Here is an 8,112-nt window from a genome sequence, read left to right as displayed (position 1 = left end):
TTGGGCTCCTGGGCCTAATCCTCTGTCCTCAGAGCCTCCCGCCTGCTGTGCAGAACCCAAGCCCCACGCCTCACCCCCACCCAGGGCCCCACCTCTACACGGTCCCCCTCCAACGCACGGGGCCTAAACCCCACCCACACACCCTCACTCAGCGCCCTACCTCCAAACTCTGTAACTCCACATTCCAGAGGCCCTTCTTTCCACGTGCAGCCTCTCCCTTTCTGCGCAGGTCCTGAGCAGAGGCCCCGCCCCACCTTGGCTGTACCCCGAAGGCCTTTTCCAGCTGAGCCTAAGGTCCTGAGCCTAGACCCCGCCCACGCTCAAACGTCACCGCCCCACCTGTCTAGGTCCTGCCCCACCCTAAACCCCACCCCTGCCTAAGTTCCACCACCACCACCCCCACCCCCACCACCCCCCCCCCCCGTCTAAACTCCACCCCCATAGCCAAGGGTTGGTTTTTTTTCTTTTTTTCCTCTTTTAGATTGGGGTTCTGTTTTGCCTTGTTGACTCATTGCTGTTGATTCACTTATATTTTGATTTTTTCTAATCTTTTATTTTTCTAATTTTATTTTATTCTTTATACTTTGTTATTGTTCTGCTCCTTTTGGCTTGTTCCCCCCCTCCTTTTTTTTTCTTTTTTCTGTTGTGGCTTTATTCTACCTTGTTTCAATTATAGTTTTATTTTTCCTAATATATTTTTTATCTTTCTAATTTTATATTGTTTTTTATTCTCTGTTATTGTACTGCTCTTTTTTTTCTTTTTCTTTCTTTTTTTATTTTGCCACGCCATGCAGCTTGTAGGGTTGGGCCTGAGCTCCTGTGGTGGGAGCTCCAAGTCCAAACCACTGGACTAACAGAGAACCTCAGACTCCAGGGAATATTAATCGGAGTGAGGTCTCCCAGAGGTCCTCGCCTCGGCACCAAGACCTGGCTCTATCCAACTGCCTGCAAACTCCAGTGCTGGACGCCTCAGGCCAAACAACAAGTAAGACAGGAATACAGCCCCACTCACACACACACACACACACACACACACACACAAAATGAAACGACAAAAAATTATGTTACAGATGAAGGAGCAAGGTAAAAATCTACAAGACCAAATAAATGAAGATGAAATAGGCAAACTACCTGAATAGGAATTCAGAGTAATGATAGTAAAGATGATCCAAAATCTCAGAAACAGAATGGAGAAAATACAAGAAACATTTAACAAGAATCTAGAAGAACTAAAGAGCAAACAAACAGTGATGAACAACACAGTAACCGAAATTAAATACTCTAGAAGGAATCAGTGGCAGAATAACTGAGGCAGAAGAACGGATAAGTGAGCTGGAAGATAAACTGGTGGAAATAACTGCCAGGGAGCAGAATAAAGAAAAAAGAATGAAAAGACTTGAAGACAGTCTCAGAGACCTCTGGGACAACATTAAACGCACCAACATTCGAATTATAGGGATCCCAGAAGAAGAAGAGAAAAAGAAAGGCTTTGAGAAAATATTTGAAGAGATTATAGTCAAAAACTTCCCTAACATGGAAAAGGAAATAGTCAATCAAGTTCAGGAAGTGCAGAGAGTCCCATACAGGATAAACCCAAAGAGAAACATGCTGAGACATATTAATCAAACTATCAAAACTTAAATACAAAGAAAAAATATTAAAAGCAGCAAGGGAAAAGCAACAAATAACATACAAGGGAATCCCCATAAGATTAACAGCTGTTCTTTCAGAAGAAACTCTGCAAGCCAGAAGGGTGTAGCAGGATATATTTAAAGTGATGAAAGGGAAAAACCTACAACCAAGATTACTCTACCCAGCAAGGATCTCATTGAGATTCGATGGAGAAATCAAAAGTTTTACAGACAAGCAAAAGCTACGAGAATTCAGCACCACCAAACCAGCTTTACAACAAATGCTAAAGGAACTTCTCTAAGCAGGAAACAGAAGAGAAGAAAAAGACCCACAAAAACAAACCCAAATCAATTAAGGAAATGGTAATAGGAACATACATATCGATAATCATCTTGAATGTAAATGGATTAAATGCTCCAACCAAAAGACACAGACTGGCTGAATGGATACAAAAACAAGACCCTTATATATGCTATCTACAAGAAACCCACTTCAGACCGAAGGACACATACAGAATGAAACTGAGGGGATGGAATAAAATATTCCATGCAAATGGAAATCAAAAGAAAGCTGGAGTAGCAATTCTCATATCAGACAAAATAGACTTTAAAATAAAGGCTGTTACAAGAGATGAGGAAGGACACTACATAATGATCAAGGGATCAATCCAAGAAGAAAACATAACAATTATAAATATTTATGCACCCAACATAGGAGCACCTCAATACATAAGGCAAATGCTAACAGCCATAATAGGAGAAATTGACAGTAACACAATAATAGTGGGGGACATTTACACCAATAGACAGATCATCCAGACAGAAAATAAATAAGGAAACAGAAGCTTTAAAAGACACAATAGGCCAGATAGACCTAATTGATATCTTTAGGACATTCCACCCAAAAGTGGAAGAATACACTTTCTTCTCAAGTGCATACAGAATGTTCTCCAGAATAGATCACATCTTGGGTCACAAATCAAACCTTGGAAAATTTAAGAAAATTGAAATCTTATCAAGCATCTTTTCCAACCACAAAGCTATGAGATTAGAAATCAATTACAGGAAAGAAAAACAGTAAAAAACACAAATACATAGAGGCTAAACAGTGTACTGCTAAATAACCAAGAGGTCACTGAAGAAGTCAAAGAGGAAATCAAAAATACCTAGAAACAAATGACAACAAAAACATGGCGATCTAAAACCTATGTGACACAGCAAAAGCAGTTCTAAGAGGGAAGTTCATAGCAATTCAAGCTCATCTCAAGAAACAAGAAAAATCTCAAGTAAACAATCTAACCTTATACCTAAAGGAACTAGAAAAAGAAGAACAAAGAAAACCCAAAATTAGTAGAAGGAAAGAAATCATAAAGATCAGAGCAGAAACAAATGAAATAGAAACAAAGAAAACAATAGCAAAGATCAATAAAACTAAAACCTGGTTCTTCGAGAAGATAAACAAAATTGATAAACCTTTAGCCAGACTCATCAATAAAAAAAGGGAGAGGACTCAAATCAATATAATTAGAACTGAAAAAGGAGAGAATACAAGTGACACCACAGAAATACAAAAGATCCTAAGAGACTACTACTAGCAACTCTATGCCAATAAAATGGACAACCTGGAAGAAATGGACAAATTCTTGGAAAAGTACAACCTTCCCAGATTGAACCAGGAAGGATTAGAAAATATAAACAGACCAATCACAAGCACTAAAATTGAGACTGTGATTAAAAATCTTCCAACAAACAAAAGCCCAGGACCAGATGGCTTCACAGGTGAATTCTATCAAACATTTACAGAAGAGCTAACACCTATCCTTCTCAAACTCTTCCAAAATATAGCAGAGGGAGGAACACTCCCAAACTCATTCTATGAGACCACCATCACCCTGATACCAGAACCAGACAAAGATGTCACAAAGAAAGAAAACTACAGGCCAATATCACTGATGAACATAGATGCAAAAATCCCCAACAAACTACTAGCAACCAGAATCCAACAGCACATTAAAAGGATCATACACCATGATCAAGTGGGGTATATCCCAGGAATGCAAGGATTCTTTAATATATGCAAATCAATCAACGTGATACACCATATTAACAAATGGAAGGAGAAAAAACATATGATCATCTCAATCGATGCAGAGAAAGCTTTCGACAAAATTCAACACCCATTTATGATAAAAACCCTGCAGAAAGTAGGCATAGAGGAAACTTACCTCAACATAATAAAGGCCATATATGACAAACCCACAGCCAACACTGTTCTCAATGTTGAAAAACTGAAACCATTTCCTCTAAGATCAGGAACAAGACAAGGTTGTCCATGCTCACCACTTTTATTCAACATAGTTTTGGAAGTTTTAGCCCCAGCAATCAGAGAAGAAAAAGAAATAAAAGGAATCCAAATCAGAAAAGAAGTAAAACTGTCACTGTTTGCAGATGACATGATATTATACATAGAGACGCCTAAAGATGCTACCTGAAAACTACTAGAGCTAATCAATGAATTTGGTAAAGTAGCAGGATACAAAATTAATGCACAGAAATCTCTTGCATTCCTATACACTGATAATGAAAAATCTGAAAGAGAAATTAAGGAAACACTCCCATTTACCACTGCAACAAAAAGAATAAAATACCTAGGAATAAACCTACCTAAGGAGACAAAAGACCTGTATGCAGAAAACTATAAGACACTGATGAAAGAAATTAAATATGATACAAACAGATGGAGAGATATACTATGTTCTTGGATTGGAAGAATCAGCATTGTGAAAATGAGTATACTACCCAAAGCAATCTACAGATTCAATGCAATCCCTATCAAAGTACCAATGGCATTTTTCACAGAACTAGAAAAAAAAAAGTCACAATTTTTATGGAAACACAAAAGACCCCGAATAGCCAAAGCAATCTTGAGAAAGAAAAACGGAGCTGGAGGAATCAGGCTCCCTGACTTCAGACTATACTACAAAGCTACAGTAATCAAGACAGTATGGTACTGGCACAAAAACAGAAATATAGATCAATGGAACAGGATAGAAAGCCCAGAGATAAACCCATGCACATATGGTCACCTTATTTTTGATAAAGGAGGCAAGAATATACAATGGAGAAAAGACAGCCTCTTCAATAAGTGGTGATGGGAAAACTGGAAAGCTACATGTAAAAGAATGAAATTAGAAAACTCCCTAACACCACACACAAAAATAAACTCAAAATTGATAAAAGACCTAAATGTAAGGCCAGACATTATAAAACTGTTAGAGGAAAACATAGGCAGAACACTCTATGACATATATCACAGCAATATCCTTTTTGACCCACCTCCTAGAGTAAGGGAAATAAAAACAAAAATAAACAAATGGGACCTAATGAAACTTCAAAGCTTTTGCACAGCAAAGGAAACCATAAACAAGACCAAAAGACAACCCTCCAATGGGAGAAAATATTTGCAAACGAAGCAACTGACAAAGGATTAATCTCCACAATTTACAAGCAGCTCATGCAATTCAATATAAAAAAACAAACAACCCAATAAAAAATGGACAGAAGACCTAAATAGACATTTCTCCAAAGAAGACATACAGATGGCCAACAAATGCATGAAAAGATGCTCAACATCACTAATCATTAGAGAAATGCAAATCAAAACCACAATGAGCTATCACCTCACACTGGTCAGAATGGCCATCATCAAAAAATATAGAAACAATAAATGCTGGAGAGGGTGTGGAGAAAAGGGGACCCTCCTGTAATGTTGGTGGGAATGTAAATTGATACAGCCGCTATGGAGAACAGTATGGAGATTCCTTAAAAAACTAAAAATAGAACTACCACATGGCCCAGCAATCCCACTACTGGGCATATACCCTGAGAAAACAATAATTCATAAAGATACATGTACCACAATGTTCATTGCAGCACTATTTACAATAGCCAGGACATGGAAGCAACCTAAGTGTCCATCGAAAGATGATTGGATAAAGAGGATGTAGCACATATATACAATGGAATATTACTCAGCCATAAAAAGGAATGAAATTGAGTTATTTGTAGTGAGGTGGATGGACCTAGAGTCTGTCATACAGAGTGAAGTAAGTCATAAAGAGAAAAACAAATACCATATGCTAATGCATGTATATGGAATTTTAAAAAGTGGTACTGATGAACCCAGTGGCTGGGCAGGAATAAAGATGCAGACGTAGAGAATGGACTTGAGGGCACAGGGGGGATGGGGAAGCTGGGATGAAGTGAGAGAGTAGTATTGACTTATATACACTACCAAATGTAAAATAGATGGCTAGTGGGAAGCAGCATCATAGCACAGGGAGATCAGCTTGGTGCTTTGTGACGACCTAGAGGGATGGGATAGGGAGGGTGGGAGGGAGGCTTAAGAGGGTGGGGATATGGGGATATATGTATACATATAGCTGATTCACTTTGTTGTACAGCAGAAACTAACACAACAACAACAGTGTAAAGCATTTATCCTCCAATAAAGATGTGAAAAAAAAAGATTCACAGATTACAGATTCTGTAAGAGCCACACAGTTTATCTAAGCCAGTGCATGTAAATCTATTTTTAAAGCAGCAGAACCTTTCATCAAACAAAATTTTATGCTCTAATAAGCATAACAAAGAACTTAGGGTTAGGAAAATGTAAATTAAACCACCTTGACATACCACTACACACTCACCAACAGCTTAACCTGACTGACAGTACCAAATGTTGGCAAGAATGTGAAGCAACTGGAACTCTCGTGCACTCCTGAAGGGAAGGAAAAACGGCGCAGCCACTTTGGAAAACAGTCTGATGGTTTCTTATAAAGTTAAACATACACTTACCATATGTAGTAGGCAGAATTTTAAGATGGTCCCATGACCTTTGCTCCCAGATGTTACTCCTGTGATTAGGTTACATTACATGGCAAAAGGGAGATTGTTTGGATGGGCCCAATCTAATTACACCAGTCCTTTAAAAGCAGAGTTTTCTCTGGCTGGTAGCAGAAGAAGAACCAGAGAGACTGGAAGTGTGAAAAGGACTCAACATGCATTGCTGGTTTGAAGATGCAAGGGGTGTGTGAGAAAGAATGTGGGCAACCTTAAAGATCTGAAAGAGCCCCACCCCGCCCCCCTGCAACGGGAGGAAGAAGTGGATCTTTCCCAGCTCTCCCAAATAAGCACCCAGCCTGACCAATACCTTGACTTCAGCCTTGTGAAACCCTAAGCAAAGAATCTGGTCGAGCCCACCCCGACTTCTGACATAGAGAATTATCAGGTAATAAATGGGTGTTGTGTTAAGGCATTACATTTGTGATATGTAGTTACACAACAGTAGAAAATTAATATGTCATTTGACCCAGAAATCCCACTCCTAGGTATTTACCCAAGAGAAATAAAAATGAATATTCACACAAAGACTTGTACTTCAGTCTTTATTCATGATAGCCAAAAATCTGCAAGTCCCAAATATCCATCAGTAGGTGAATGGATCAACAAATTGTGGTATAGCCGCATAATGGGCTACTACTCACCAGTAAAAAGAAATGAAGTACTGATAACACACAGCAATATAAATGAATCTCAAAAGCATTAAGCTAAGTGAAAGAAGATAGACACATAAGACCACATACTGTATGATTTCATCTATATGGAATTCTAGAAATGGTAAAACTATAGTGCCAGAAAGTAGATCAGTGTTTGCCAAGGGTCAGGGATGGAGAGAGGGGACTGACTACACAGGGGCACAAGGCAACTCTTTGTGGTGATGGAAATCTATACCGTGATTGTGGTGGTATTTACAAAACTGTATATGTTTGTCAAAACTCATCTAGTTGTACAGTTAAAATCAGTGAATTTTATTGCATGTAAGTTATATCTCAATAAAACTGATTTTTAAAATGTAAAAAAAAAAAAGGTCTGTATTAATTCAACAGGTACAATAATCACAGCTGCCATTTATCGTGTGCCTTCATTATCCCATGTTCTCTTCACAACAGCCCTATAAGAGAGGGGGTCCATCTGCTTTTTACAGATGAGGGAACTGAGATCTAGAGAAGTTCAAATTTGCCCAAGTTTACCAGCTGGTAAATGGAGAAACCTGGATTTGGTCCAGGATATTTATGTTTCCAAAGTCCTTGTCCTTTTTAGTTCCAACTCGTTCATTCAACACATATTGGCGGGGGATCTGTGTGCATAATGTAAGAATAAGACCCTGAGAAATTTAAAAGGTAGGAAGGACAGGTCCCCTTGAAGTTCTGCTTGAGGAGACAGAACACCTATCAAGAATAGCCAGTAAGAACAGGGCTACTACTGGAAAATAACAGAGCCACAAGTCACCAGAATTCCCTTGTTTAAGATCCAGAGACTCCTAGGTCTCTTACTTCTCAACCTAAGTTCAGTTCCTCTAAAACAAAAGGACATATTAAACAATTTGTCCCTACTCTACAATAGTTGACATGGAGTTTTA

Source organism: Stenella coeruleoalba (genome assembly GCF_951394435.1).
Source record: "Stenella coeruleoalba genome assembly, chromosome: 5".
NCBI classification, from domain to species: Eukaryota; Metazoa; Chordata; class Mammalia; order Artiodactyla; family Delphinidae; genus Stenella; species Stenella coeruleoalba.
Note: the sequence above shows the minus strand (reverse complement) of the source record.